Here is a 15,844-nt window from a genome sequence, read left to right on the forward strand (position 1 = left end):
TGGTAACATGAGAGAACAGTGCTATCATTAATGCTATATTTCAAAGTATGAGCGGAAATTTAAAGTATACCCACTCTTTGTAGCTATATACAATGTGGGGTTTTAGGTGGAGAGCTTAAATCCTAACCAAGGAAGACATCACCAAAGGGAGGGAGTTGAGCTTTTGATCACATGGCTATCTATTACTGCAACATGACCTCTACAGAAGGCCACCTTCTCCTGGGCTCTGTTACTTTTTATTTTCAGCCACAATTCCTCTTGTGCTTGTCTGTCTTCTTTGATGAAATCTTGAGTAAAACTGAGGCCTTGTTCTTTGCACACCGATGAGTCCTTTGTCATTTTCCAGACTGTGTCCCTGTGGTGTCTGCATGTGAACTGTACGATGACTTGAAAACTCCTTCCTTGTTCCTTTCTTCCCACACGGTGGACTGTATTGATCACGTCTTCGATATGGTTTGCCCAGTGAGGTACAATCTTTGTAAGAAGACTTTCCATGTTTTCTCTGAGCTGTTCGGCATCTGGTTCTCTGAGACCTGATAGCCTTTGGTTCCATCTGCATTTATATCTCTCTGCTTCCAAAAGTCTTTCTTTCAGGTCATTGTTTTCTTTTTTACAGTGATGATCTCTTGCTAGATGCCTTCCATTTTAGATTTGCAATCAACAATACCAAGTGTAGATTATACTTAAAGGTCCCATATTATACACTTTATTCCCAATCTGAGACCATTCATTAATATCTAAATGAAATATTTCCGCCATGGTATGGACAAATCGACCCTCAGTTTGAGTGCAGCGGCTTCTCTTCACCTCCCTCTTTTTAGCAGCTTCAGAAATGTGCCGTTTATGGTGGGCGGAACCCTGGTGGAGCAGCTCAGCTGTTGGCTCCGCCCATCGCATCGCCCGTCATGAGGTGATTGACAGGTTAATATATTTTCAAGCTATCAGACTAATAAGGCCGAAACGATAAAATAACTGCCAGCTCTTACCTCTCCAGCTGTGTCACGGACAGTTGGTATTGAACCTGGCTTCTGCTTCAAACGGTTGGCGAAGCCTGCTTTCCATGCCCCCATGTTGTGGAAACAGTCCTCTTTGAAATGCTGGCCACAGACATGCAAAACCTTTGGAAGTTTTCCGGGTACATTTCCTCCAAAAATAAAATTAATCCACTCAGTCCTCGTGGGTTCAGTGGATGGAAGTAAAAAAACGTTTTCGTGTTCATTTATGCAGCCACAAACAGAACAGTGCTTCTGTCGCTTAGCCATGTCCGCTAACGAGGGTTGCCGAAGAGGGAAAAACACTGGGCGCTAGGTGATTTTTAGAGGGCGGGCTTTGAGAGCCGGTAAGCGGGTCCATCGCTCTGTGGGGAGTGGTTATTGTCCCTTATGACGTCATAACGTACACGCTTTCAAACAAGCTCATTTCAGCGCTTACTTCCCTAGAGGTGGAGCAGGGGGGAGAGAGAGCGCCTGAAAGAGTTTCACACTTACGGGTCTCCTACACATGCGGGGGGACCAGTATGACTGTTCCAAAACCATTAAAAAGTGAATTTTGCATAATATGGGACCTTTAAGAAAATTATGGCAACAAAGTGACACTCGGTGTTATGAAATGGATTTAAATATTTATAAATGAGTTGAATTTATCTAGAAAAAGCTATTTGTCTGTAAATATAATTTATTTTAAATGTTTCAATCAACTAATGTTTTAAATAGATTCCTTGTAATCATTATTAATTTCACTTGGGTGACTAGTAAATTTAATTTGATTTTCTCTACAGAAACATTGAATATTTGTGTTTTTTTCAGAAACTGAGTAAATGCAATTTAAAATTCCCCAACAAATTAAGTAGTTGTAAAATAATCTTTTCTAGATATTTAGTGAATTTTAATGTATTTTTCTGAGATTTTTAGTGAATTCAGTGTAATTGTGCATAAACACTAAGTAAATTTTATGTAACATTATCAATTAAATCAAGCAATTTTAACTCCCTTTTTGACATTGTTTTGCTAAATCCAACACATTTCTTATGTTCTGTTACATAACATGTGCTCAATTTTTTTTATTTGAATTTAGTTCATTTTTTCAATACATTGTGATCAAAATATAGGAAATTAAAATTACTCAATTATTTCAAGTGTCACTTTGTTGCCATTTTATTGAGTAACCTCTGTTCATATTTTTACATGTAAGTAATTAGTCTTAAAAAGATAGTTATAAGGCCCTACATGTACTGCTAAAGACTTCTGTTGAAGGGAAGGTGGTGTTGAATATTATCTTCATTTGCTTTGGGATATATTACTTGTGTATGACCTTAACATATTTAATTGCAGCTTTGCATGGTGTTGAGAGATCATACTTAACTCACACCCACACAATGTTCCTGGTAACATGGGCAGTTTCTGTTTCTAACTGAAGAAGGGAGCAGCTAACATTTAAAATTTAATCAAACTTGTTATATTTTGGGGAAATTTCTAGTCTGCACCATGTATTTGCTTCTCACTTCTACTTCTGTTTTACATAAACAGGAAGCCAGTACTGAGTGGACCAGGCAGCATGTCAGAAGATGCAGAAGATCTGCTCAGCAACTGTGATCTTAAGAATAGCGGCTTTTGTCTAGGATAGGCGGACCAAGGACTTTGTATTGGGTTCTGAAAAAGATAGCCAGAGTTCTGACTGCAGCAGGCAGCAGACTCTGATCTGTATTAGTCGAGGGACAGGTAATCAATAAATTAGTTAACTTGAGAGAGGTTGCCTGTCACCTGTGATCCAGTTAAGAACATGCAGGAGGAAAACCTCGGGTAAAAGACATTATTGTGGAACAGTATCTGGTTAATTAGGAAAGTGGGAAATTAGTACCTATCTTAATTAATATTGTGGCAGGAAGTATACCTGTTCGATTATTGTTTATTTAAAGGTTTTCTCCAACAGTAGCTACATAGATTTTTTTAGCTATCTTATCTAAAATCAAACTAAAACAATAAATACATAAATGAAAATCCTAAAGGCTTTAACTTCTGTCCTAATATGTTTCCATGCAAAACATGATAGTTAATAATAAGCTTTTAATGAGGTTTTTATTTCTCAACTTGGAGTCTTGAGAAGTCTTTTAAACCAAGCTTAAAATACATGAGTACTGTCTGCTAACAAATACATAAAGCTGACAGTACTTGTGAAGTGTAGTTAAACTCCAATCCAGCAGGGGGCGCTTTGGAACCACAGTTCTAACATTGAGACGCCGAAGAGCCGTGTGTTGGTGCGTGTGTGTGTGGTGCTGATGCTGTGGAGATGGAGCAGAGGGAGTGGAACCTGCTCGGTTCCATGTCGTTCGGACGGAAAACAACGTTCAGGTAAGACAAACAGACAAAAGACAAATTAACAGTCGCATCAGATGCACAATAACGAACCTGCTGAATGCAGCGAACATAGGCGATGCTGAGGAGAGAAAAGGCTTGCGTGCGTGTTTGTGTATGTGTGAGGCCAAAGGCTTGACGTCGGACCAAGAGAATCTTCGGAAAATACAATCAAGTAATTTAGTTTTATTTAAAATCAAATTCCGTGTACTGTTTCGCTAGAAAAGGTTGATATTGAGGGGAGAAATGACAGCAGGACGACAAAACAGGCCCCACGGTCAATAAAGGTAGTGATGAGGCGTTCAGAGCTGCTGAAAGGGTGGGACTGAAGAGCTTCTCAAGCCTCACCTAGCTGCTACGAAGACAATGTTGGTCATATCTCAATAAATACAATACATGGGGAATTTTCAAGTCAGATGTGTAAAAATGTTTTCAGTTCTAGAATCATTATTATTTATAATTTCTGACAAAATAAGAATGAAAACATTCCTTAGAAAACCTCAGTTTTAAAAATGTTGTGTAAAATGTAAATAAAAACTATATAATGATTGACAACGCTCATAAATTCAAATTTTATTCCCAGTTGAACATAAACATAATAGATGTTGAAACTAAGACATTTTACCATTTCATGGAAAATATTAGCTCATTTTCTATTTAATGGCAGCAGCACATAAAAAATAACTATAGAAAAGATGATGTTTAGCATTGTGTAGTAGCTCTTCTTTTAATAATTGTCTGTAAGCATCTGGGAAGTGAGGAGACCAGTTGCTGGAGTTTTAGGAAAATAATGTTGTCCCACCACAATCTAGTCTGATGCAGGATTGTAGCTGCTTAACAGTCCTGGACCTTGTTTGCTGGAGTTTTTCTTTCATGATGCACCGGATGTTGTGTATTGGTGAAAGCTCTGGACTGCAGGCAGGCCAGTTCAGCAGTCAGACTCTTCTCCTGTGAAGCCATGCTGCTGTGATGGATGCATGATGTGGTTCAGCTTTGTCCTGCTGAAATCTGCAAGGCCTTCCCTGAAAGAGACGTTGTCTGGATGGGAGCAGATGTTGCTCTAAAACGTCCATGTACTTTTAAGTATTGATGGAGCTTCACAGATGTGGAAGCTGCCCACGCCATAGACACTAATGCAGCCCCACACCATCAGAGATGCAGGCTTGTTAACTGTCCACTGATAACAAGCTGGATACTCCCTCTCCTCTTTAGTCTGCAGGACTAACTAAACCAGAAAGAATTTCACATTTTGAGCCATCTGACTACAGAACAGTTTTCCACTTTGTTTCAGATCATTTTAAATGAGCTTTAGTTCAGAGGGAATGGATGTGCTCACTTTTGACCTCTTGTTTTCATGATAGGAGTTTTAAGCTGCATTTGTGGAGTGCATGGTGTCCACAGACAGTGATTTCTGGAGTGCTCCTTAGTAAAATTTCTCAATTTCAACTTTTAAAACATTGTTTATGTTTTGTTTGGAATAAAATAGGATTTTTATGAGATTTAAAAATCTTTGTTTTCTGTTTTTAGTTACATTTTACATAATGTCCCAACTTTGTGGATTTGGGTTTGCATATATCAAATTGTTTATTTTATTATATAGCAGCTAAAAATAGATCCAATATAATATCCAAGTGTATAAATGTCAGTTTTTGCCAACAGTTGAAAAGACCACTGAGACATAACTTCCTGCAGCCTACATGAAATGTCATCTGCATAATTTTATAGTTATGAAAGTAAAAAAAAACACACTCCCTTTCATTTATAGGGCTTATAAGGACACACATACTCACAAAAATTAAAATCACGTGGTCCCTGCCAGGTCTTAAATATCTTATCTATCAACCAATTTTCTATACCATTTATTCCAATCCAGGGTCCAGGAGGAGTGAGGGTGGGAGGGGGTTGGTCTATCCCAGCTGCTACTAGGTGAGAGGCAGGGTACGCCGTGGACAAGCTGCCAGTCCATCGCAGGCTTGCCAGGTCTGTAAATACTGCCTCACATACAGTGTCAGTGTGTAAAAAACTCTACAGCTCTAAAAACAAACAACATCTTATGATTCATTAGCTTGTTGAACCAACTTAAGCAGCAGTAACATAAAAATACGTCTCTGTTTGATAAGTCTTTCATGTCGTTGTGGAGACATTTTGTTCTACCTTTCTTTATAATGTCCATTGAGATTTCATATATTTGTTTATGCACAGCTCTGACAATTCATTCAGTGTGTGTTGAGGTCTGCAGACATTCACTTGCAGAGCTTTCAATGTCAGACAAATGGAATCACGTTTGACTGCATAACACTTTGGTATACAGAGGGGTTTCTGGTCCACTCAGTGGAAGCTGTCCAGCTCCTGTCCTGTCCTGTGGCTGCAGAAGAAGCATAAATTATCAGCTCTCCACCACCGTGCTCGACAGTTGGTGTCTTTTTTTTTTTCTTGTAATTTCTTACTGAGGCTAAAATCATGACATTTACTTCGGTTGCTTGATTGTTCTCATAATGTCTAACATTGGTCTGTTGTATAAAAATCTACTAAAAATGAATAGATTTGCCACATAATAAGTACGCCACCTTTTTCTTCACCACATTTTCTAATGAAGAGATTTTTCTGCCTATTTGACTTACGCTCTGGCATAGTTACTAATGAAACAGTCCTGTATGTATGTAGTCAATGATTAAAAAGTTATTGTTGCTCTTGTCTGACTGAGCAGCATCAGAGTGAGGAAGAGGAGTTATAGGCATGACGTGGAAATGACTACAATAGAGTGGACGTCTAGAATTTGTTTATTGGAAAGAAACACAAGTCTGCTGTCTGAAAACGAAGCTGCTCTTAGTGCTTCTACAAACTCAGTAAACACCGGAGAGGATCAGATAACACTTTATCAATGCTCGTCAAGACATAGAGTATTGGTCCAAATTAAAAACAGAAAAAAGTGTGAGAGAAAAATACTTATTTGTTTTAAAAGTATAATGTAGTTTATAAAGTAGAAAATGTCTTAATGAAAATTTATACACCTTATGTGTAATTTAATACAAGTCCTCAGTGTGATTTAATCTCACACATAACACTACAAATAGATTTAACATATACAATCTAATTTGTTACAAAGAGAGAGATAGGAGAGCACAGACATGCTATTTTTTATCTGGTGGTCATAAATGACAGCCAGAAAGTGTCGTATAAGATCACAAATATAAATAATAAATGCAACTGATAAATATAAAGATTGTGATTTCATGATGATGAGAAAATAAACACTGCTCTTGGCTCTGAGGTGTTGGAGACATGTCCTGTAGGATGCTGACTGACAACTTTCAGATCGGCTCAATTAAACAGTTAATGGGCAAAAAGAGCTGAGCTTGATTTAACAGAACTAAACCAGTTAAATGCGTTACGAACTGTACAAACACACACTGAAAATATAAAATATTTTAGTCACTCTGAAGCTGTGGGTTAAGATTTCTATAATATTAAAATGTATGGTTTGGCTTTTCACGGACTCGTCTGTACTGTGTAACTCCACGTGTACACGCTCATACAGTCCTCAAACAGTGACTGTAAACTTTAATCCACTGAGCATAACTCTGGTTCTCTGAGTAAGTTTGTAACTCTAATGTCTGAGGTGACACTTTAACCTTTGCTCTTTACAAAATGAATCCACTTATTCTTCATAATTCATAAAGAAAAAAAAGAAAAAAAAAATCCTAGCATCCAGGAAAGGTGCATTAACTTTTTTGTTTTTATTCTTATAGAATGAGCAGTTTATACAGTATTACTGTGCTTTGGGTGCATATATATGACAGCCGCCATATTTGTGCCACCATTTTACTATAGTGTCTTTGATGGACAAACTCTGCAGGGCTGCCAACTTTTCAGTAATCCTTGGAGTGAGATTTGGCGAAACCAACCAAAATTCTGTCGCATACATGGTAGCAAGACATAAGACTTGTTTTGACTTATTTTGTGAGGTTTAATAATAAAGTATAACACTCAGGAGTAACAAAATATTAAAAAAGGTATATAAATAGGTTTTCTAAGTACCAGCAGAAAATTCTAAATAAAACAGGAACCAATTCGACTACAAAAAAGAAGGGATAATAAGACAAGACGGAGGGAATTTCACAATAATTATATTTTTTTAAGATCTGTGTGCCTTGTCAGATTGGCTTTTGACCTTTTTTGGGACCTTAATCAAGGTGCTTATAGCAGAGCATACAATAGAATAAAAGGTAATGTCAGTGTTACTGAGATCATTTAGTTTGAACCAGCTGCAGATGATTGATTGTAAAGTTAATAATTTCAGCCTCATCTGGACCTGCTGCTGGGTCTGAAACTGAGGACTATGTGGTCCATGATGTTAATCTTTGCCAATACTGATGTTACAATGTTAAAGTGGTGCTGAAAGGTTCAGTATATATGATTGTTATGCAATCATAGTCAAACAGTTGCCAGTAAGGCAGTTCCCAGTCACATAGTTCGTTATCAGACAGTTCCCAGTCAGACAGCAGCTTCAATACAAAACATGACTCAGTGACATTTACTAGAGAATCATTTTCAACATAAGTAATTTGTTGGAGCACATTTCCAACAATCACTTATAATAATTTCTTTCTGTAATTATAAATAAAAATGAGTAAAGTCTGACTATATGAATTTTATTATGCTGGATTTTTAAAGCAAACCTCCAAATTCATGTAAGAAATCATAAGAAATCTATAATCTGATATTCACTTGGACGTTTTTTCTAACTTATATCCATATGAATTTATACATTAGATTATAAATTCTCTATTTGTATGTTTCACTTCTGTTTGACAACACACAAAAAAGAGGATTTTTTTTAGAAAGTATTAGAACCATATTATTATTATTATTATTATTATTGTTTATATTATTTATTTTTCCATTTACAGCAGCAGTTGTTTGGAAGCAGCAGTAACAGTTGCATTAACAAAGGGAAGCAGATGGAACATAATGCTGCTCATTTCATAAACATAGCAGGTCTTTATAATAAAAAAAAATAATCTGAGTAATGGGGGCCCTGGACCAGTGTCTAGCAACGCCCCTGCCCTCACAGTCTCTGTAGGCATAACTTATTGATCACAAAAGTCTTTTTTCAGGCTCAACAGATAGATCCCAAATAAACTCAGCTGTCAGCAATGTGGCTGATATTTATTATTGCACATCTGATATAATAACTGCACTTATTTATTTATTTGTTTGACCGGGACTCCAGTCCAAGAGAATGCGCCCCACCGGGAATCCTTCCGAATCGCCGATTAGCCGGTATTGCTCTTGATGTGTATTTCAGCTTGAGAAATCGGAGGTTTAGCGTGAGAGCATGAGAAGTCACCCAAATGCGTCTCACGGTCTGCGAGAGTTGGCAGCCCTGACTTTGTGTGTGAAGTGAGAGCCCTCTGGGCTTTAAAACTGCAGTACCAGCTTTGTTGCTGAATTTTGTCTACTGATGGCCACCATCCAGTCACAACTGTGCTCAGCATTTGAAGCCTTGCTATGCGCATCTTTACCACTAGATGTCAGTAATTCTTGTACGCTGTACCTTTAATTCTGAAAAACATAAACAGACATTGAATTTAGCTTATGAAGCTATCACCTTACTGTTAACAGAAAGCTTGTTCCAGTTGTCTTTGAGCTTGTGCTTATTGTTGCCAGAAATGATGAACTGAACTTGTTTTTCCGAATGGAGAGCTCAAAAGTTGCATAGAGAACCCTGAGATTCTATACTAAAGGATGACTGCACCCATTGTTTTTGTTTTGTTTTTTTGGTTGTTGTTTTTTTTTTTGTTGTTTTTTTTTTGTTTTCGCTTGTTTGTTTTATTTTGTTTTTTTCTTTCTAATACATTTTGTGTCCACTAAGCTTCTAGTGTAAACAGCACCGAGCTGTTAGCATTGATGAGTATGTTGTTAAGGTGGGGTTGTTCGTGAAATGTTGCATCAGTATATTATCAACAAAATTTTGCTGGTGTTTTCATGGTGCACTATTGTTACAATTGGTTTGTAATTTTTAGTTTTAGACAACATAATTTTGGTCACAAGCTGGCTATTTTCGAGATGTTAATTTTTTCTTAACTGGTACAGCGGGAACACCATCTAGTAATGACGTCACCTGCTGTCGGAATTACAAGACAACTGGAACGCACCATTATTGTTAACAGTATGAATGTTAGCATCCTGTTAGCATACTTACTTTAGTTCATAAACAGATTTACTGTTAGTTTCCCTTTAGCTTGCTTACTTAACAATAATGGTAGCAATTTTTAATCTATAAATCCCAATTGGGAAATTTCCGTCTGCATTTTTTCCATCTGTATATTTATCAGAGAGCAGTGGGCGGCCATGTTTCAACACCCAGGGAGCAGTTGGGGGACAAAGGACCTTGCTCAAGGGCCCACAGTGAAAACAACAGTGTAACTGTTTGCTATCTTTTAGCTTTCTAATAGTTTTCCAATTAGCTTCATGTTAGCTTACTTAACAGTGAATCTGTTATTTTTCTGTTAGCTTTCTTACAGTTTTTACTATTAGCTTCTTAGCTTAACAGGGAAACACTTCCTCTTAACTGTCTTACAGTTTTACTGTATCTTGGAGGTTTGTTTATTAATAATTTAACACATTGCAGATTATTGTGTTAGAGTTGCTGCTGCTAGGGTTTTAACCAGTCTGATTCTGTCTCCTGACTGTGATTTTGTCGTGTCAGGGTTTCAGTTTTTTATTGAACAGCATTAGTAGACAGCTATAAAATGAGGTAGACAGTGTTAAGAGGGGTTTAATTGTGAAAGAGTCTACCGGATGTTGTGGCTGTGGTTGCTGACGGTGATTTGACGCTGGTGGAGGCAGAGCTGCAGTGCGGACAAACAGGCTGGGGCCGGAATTTCTTACACCCACAGACCGCTCCTGTTAACCGGACTGAGTCTGCTTCAACCGGGTCTCTGTATCTAGCTTGGCGTGAGTTTGATACCTGAATCCCGTCCATCAGGGGGGAGGGTGGACCAGTCCGCATCCATCTCTCCCTCCTTCCCTCCCTCCCTCCTCCTCCTCCTCCTCCTCCTGCTCAACTGCAGCATCGGAAAACTGGAGGAGGACCTGTACCAGGACAGCAGCAGGGTTGTAATGAGCGCTCCTAACCACCATTCAAGTTTTTCTTTCTTTCTTACTGGACCGGGTCTTGCAGCGGGTCTGCTTTGCACGGAACTACTAATTTGAGGACCGACCCGATCTGGATTGATAGCCAATCGGGGACTGTTGGAGGAGAAATAAATGGTGATTTAGTCCTGTGGGAGTCTGAGGCCCAAACCACGGCCCCCTTTCGGAGGAACAGTGGGTTTTCTGGACCAGAACGTTTTGTGCCGAAGTAAAATCCCAGATGAAGATTCCCAAAAGGCGGAAAAGGAGCGGACGGTGCGCCAGGTAGGCCTGATCCGGACTGGCTCTGTCTCGGGTATTAAGTGAAAGCATGAAGTGGGTGTGTGTGTCCTGCAGCAATGCGTGTCATGGATGTTTATTTATTAATCAGTGTTTTAAAATACTTTATTTGACTGATGCCTCATGTTCTTGCAGGTACAAGGTGCGGATTGTGTAACTAATGATTTTTAATTCATAACGCGGGTCAGTCCAGGCCAGATTTATTGATTAGCAGGACGCGATTATGCGCATGCGCACGGAGAACCCATGACTGTGCACTGCAGAGAGGAAAGATTCAATAAGAGTGATGCAGAGGATGGCAAAAAGATGGGGATGGTGGGGGTTTAAACGTGCACGAGAGCGGAAGTCAATGTTACAGAAGCATTTTCCTCTGCTCAGTTAGTTTTATTATCAGTTGTCCAATTAGACCAGTAATTATTAATATAATGTGTTTATAGGTTGGTTTTTCAAGTGTCTTCCACAATTATTCTTCATTTGGGGATCTAACCAGTCAGTTTTGAAAAAAATAAAAATAGAAAACGCATTATTTGTGTTTTGGATTGATAATGAAATAATTCATAAAAAAATACATAACATGCTTCTTTATAAAGATAGAAAGGTAAGTAAGTATAATTACGGCGTGTTCTCTGCCATGTGTTCTACACAAATATGATGTTGCTGAAGTTGCTTCCACTGTGAAATTAAATGTGTAACTTTTTCTCTCCATGAATGATCATGTTCATATTCTGCTTCTGGTTCTGTTCAGAGAAACACTGATGTCTGATCAGTGCATATCCAGGTCACAAAACGCTGCTATTTTCCATTTGATGTCAGATTCACCAAATAATTGTGAGTTTAGTTTAAAAGAAAGATTTCTGAGTATGCAAATGTTCTTCAGAGTTGTGTGGTATTTTCCTCATTCCTGAACAAAAGTAAGAGTTGGGATAAATCATAGAAAATTTAAAAAGACCTGAAATAAAAGCATCACCATCCCTGAGCTGAGACAGAAGATGTAAATATATTCCCTCATTAGGACGCAAAAATATTCTCAAAATTTTCTTTCTTTCTTTCTTTCTGCTTTTTATTTTGAATATGTGCAAACTGAGAAGAAACAAAAACAGGACAAAAACAAAACATGAATAAATACATAACTAAATTAAAACAATACAACAAACAATAACATATAAACCCAGCATGTCTGAAACAGAGTTAGACTGAAGCATCAGCTTATTCACACCTACCCCAGTTTCCCTAATCTGAGACTCCATTCTTCTTAAATTAAAATAACTTTTATAATAAAAGAGCATCAGGTGACATCTGTACAGATAATGGGGCTGATTACTTTTTTATGACCAAACATTTCTTAAATTTACCTTAATGGGACACCTATTCAGCCGGCCTTTATATTGAGCTGTGCTGTCCAGTTGGCAGCAAGTGCTCTTTGTTGCGCAGTCGGGTAGCTGATGCTTGATCAAGAACCTCATCCACCACTTTCCAACACAGGGGCTACCCGTGCCACATCAGTTTTGGGGGCTTAGAAAATTCCTTTACTTCTGAATGTTGCCAGGTATCCTTCTGTTGTGGCAACTGATGCACTGGCTGCACCAAGAGTAAACAGCAACAGGAATCATTATTCTGTAGTGCTGGGTTATCGTTCAATGCTTTAAAAAATGTTTATAAAAAAAGCTTGAAAAGGTGCGTGTGCATGGGTTAAAGTACTGGAGTTAAATTAAGAAGACAATATAAATTAGCTTTCAGATAAATTAGCTTGTTGCCTCACACATAATGCAAATATAGTAGTACGTAAAGGATAATATATCCTTTACAATAACAATAATAGTTGTTATATTTGGAAGCAAATCTGTAGTTTAGGTCAGTTTTGGGATAGTTGACCATTTATTTAATGGATCATGTTTAGCAGTTTCTCCAGATAGATGTAAAGAACGTGCACACAAATTATAGTCATTAAACCTTTTAGGCCTGTGTCCATTCTTTAGGCCTCTTGTTAATAATTGCATACCCATAATGAAATAAGTATATCTCTGCAACCACAAGGTCTGCTTAAATACTTTAGGAGTCATAGTAAAGGGAATATTTATAAGCTTTGTTGTGTGTAAATATTAGTATGTTACTGGTGAAGAATAAATGAAGATGGCACATAGCACAAATGAAAAAGGTTTCAGGCTTGCCTAAAAAAGAGAAAACACTGTCAGTATGACTATAAATATCTCTTTTGAAATGATGCAGCTGTAGCTCTGAACCTAAGATCAGATCATAGATCAAGTGAACATTATTTCTGCAAAGGCCAACTCTGATAAAGTAAAGCTGAACCAAATCAGAGAGAATTTAGTAGACTGTTCAGAAGAGGTCTCCAAAATGGCCATTTTAGCAGTTTTATAATTTTAATATTCAATTCTATTTCTTTCTAATTCATGTAGAATGATAAAAATATGTGTATTTTTTTTAACAAAAGTGTCACTAATTATATTCAATATAAGATAACCATGAAGCTTATCAGTATAGTGCCCTGGGATTATTTTGCCAAATAAAGTAGTTAACCAGTATTTACCTGGAAGAGATGCTGAGAAGTAGAGAGTGCAATATGCTAAAAGATTTGAGTGCATGCATGCACGCAAGAAGAAAACCTCAGACAGAAAAGTCAGATGTTTGTGCCATCAGCAGTTTATCTGCACATTCAGTCCTTTACCACAAAGTTTAGCCATCAGGGTTTACTAAAAGTGTTTTGGTGAATCTGGTATCACACGGAAATGTTAACTGAAAAGTTTATTTTTGTTGTTAGATAATTGCTGTAATGTGAACTGTATTTGCCGTGTGAGCATCTGAAGGTATAAACATGGTGTTCGAAGTCCTGTCCCTCCATGCCCCGCGCCCCTTCGTGATGTCAGGACAGACGACTGCGGTGGTCAGTCATCGCTGTCCTCCTACTCCTACGCTGCTGGTTAACTGTGCCCTCTGTTTTGGCTTGTAGGCTAACACAGGAACAGGAAGGGTTTTGTCCCGCTCAGGATTTGTTGTAAGCCGTCAGGTTTTCCAGGAGCTCAGAACTATGGTGAGCTCTGACTGACTTCATCAGATCAAAAAACTGGAATGATGCAAACCCAGCTACTGGCAGAGCACCCCTTCCCCTCCCACCCGGTAATAGATTAGTAGATTTGTAGATGAAGAAGTGAAGACGAAGGTGAGACTGAGGTTTGCTAGTAGAGGAGGTGTCTGTCAGGATGTTTCACTCTGACCTGCTGCTGCTGAGACCTGGTCACAAACCAGAATGCTTTTCTGCTGGACCACAGAGTACCCCACATCTTTCCATCTTCTAATTCTTGTATTAACATTGTAGATGTTTTTCTGCTCCAACACATCTGATTCAGATGAACGCACCTCCTCAACAAGTTTTTAATTTCAACCAGGTGCTCTAAAGCAGTGAACATCTCAAACTTGAGAAACACGACCGAATGATATCAGAAGTGGCAAAACTATGCAAGAATATGATAGTACGGATGGGGCTCAATGATATATGATTTAACTGAAGTCAATGCAGTCCAATGCAGGAATTTACAACATGAAACAATGCAAACTTCTGCTACAACATCCATATGCCTGCACTATACCTGTGTACAACAGCAGAAAAGATGCCATCATTTCCTGTAACACCTAATGGGAATGGACATGTGATTAAAATATACTGTTTTCAATCTAATAAATAACTTTAATACATTAGAATTTATTACATGAAAGACTTTTAATATTTTACTAAACAGCAATAGCCCTTTTCCTCTGGCTGTGTGGTCCTGCCGTCTGCTGTGATCCGAGTCTCAGCAGTGTGTTGAGGTCTGCCACAGGTATCGCTACATCTCCAGTGTTACAGGGTGCTGGTTTCTGCATATCTGTTGATGATGATGATGATGGTGCCGCTGTCAAACCGAGCTGTACCACTGAAGATGCAGAGAAGCCTCCTGCCTTACTCCGCAGTCCGTCCGGTCCTCCATCAGAGCTGGGCTGACTGGAAATACAGTGGACACTCCATGATTATATGCAGTCTGCCTGAGCTCTGCATGCACTGATGACAGCCCGTGGCATTGCATGCAGAACAAGCATGGTTTGGGGGACTGACATGCATCACTTTGAATTTAAGATCTCCCCCTCCACAAATTCACTGAAATCTAATAACCATTCATGGCAGAAGTGTTGTATGAGAGTAAAACTTCAAACAGTTCAAGTTTTTCTGATCAGAGAACATAAAAGTGGTGAGCTCAGGGAGATGCAGACCAGCTGATCCTAGTGTTTCAGTCTGTTACAGGTCAGCTAGTGTTCATGGGAAGTGTTTATGCTCGTCCAGTTTAGTATTGTTTGTAGGAGTACACTAGTTTCTAACAGTTTCCATTATTTCTGAGTGGAGTCATCAAGTTTGGAACAACTATCACATGGTTATTCACCAAACATGTACCTTCTCCAGGGCTTTAGTTGCCCTGAAGTTGTTTTCTCAGGCTTAGCTCACTCCCAGGCTGTTCGGTCCCAACAATCTCCTCCAACTCTCATGAAACTCTTTCTAACCTACAACTGAAATTCATCCTGCTTATTGTCATAAAAACCCCTCAATCTAACCACTTGTTAATGGAGGTTGATGGGAGCTGTAATGGACTGCGGAGTGTACACTTCTGCACCTGCCGAGCTAAATTCAAGTGACTGAATTCAACTTCATGGCTCGTTTCTTTGACAAAACAAAGCCATTGGTTATTTGTTACTGCATCGTCAACAGATGGATTTTTTTATATGTTTCCCTTTTTATGGAAAAGCTCCCATCACAAACAAACAAGTAAACATGCATAAATTTAAACACTTTCAGTGTTTTCCGGTTTTGTATGGGATACACTACCAAGAAAGCATTGAAGTTTAATTTTCAGTCCTTATCAGTGTTAGTTATTCTCTATTTATATGTACTCTGCTGAGTTGCATCTTAAAAATAAGGAGTACAAAAACGGCCGGAAACACAGGGATACTGTAAGGCTGGTTAAATGGAAGTAAATAAAAAATAAAAGTTATGATCATTTGGACAGGTTTGC

At 38.3% G+C, this 15,844-nt stretch overlaps 1 protein-coding gene across 2 annotated transcripts in view; it reads left to right on the plus strand.

Annotated features, from left to right (window-relative positions):
- The first annotated feature begins 3,275 nt into the window (after positions 1-3,275).
- ttbk1a (tau tubulin kinase 1a) overlaps positions 3,276-15,844 on the plus strand; it is a 55,224-nt gene continuing 42,655 nt past the window's right edge. Inside the window, exon 1 of one of the 2 annotated variants that reach the window (XM_041983220.1) lies at positions 3,276-3,347. The gene's annotated coding sequence lies outside the window, so the exon portion shown is untranslated. Of the gene's footprint in view, positions 3,348-10,194; positions 10,773-15,844 lie in introns of those variants that run through there. The other variant, XM_041983221.1, reaches the window with a different exon arrangement.

This window comes from Melanotaenia boesemani, chromosome 4 (assembly GCF_017639745.1).
Source record: "Melanotaenia boesemani isolate fMelBoe1 chromosome 4, fMelBoe1.pri, whole genome shotgun sequence".
Lineage (NCBI taxonomy): Eukaryota > Metazoa > Chordata > Actinopteri > Atheriniformes > Melanotaeniidae > Melanotaenia > Melanotaenia boesemani.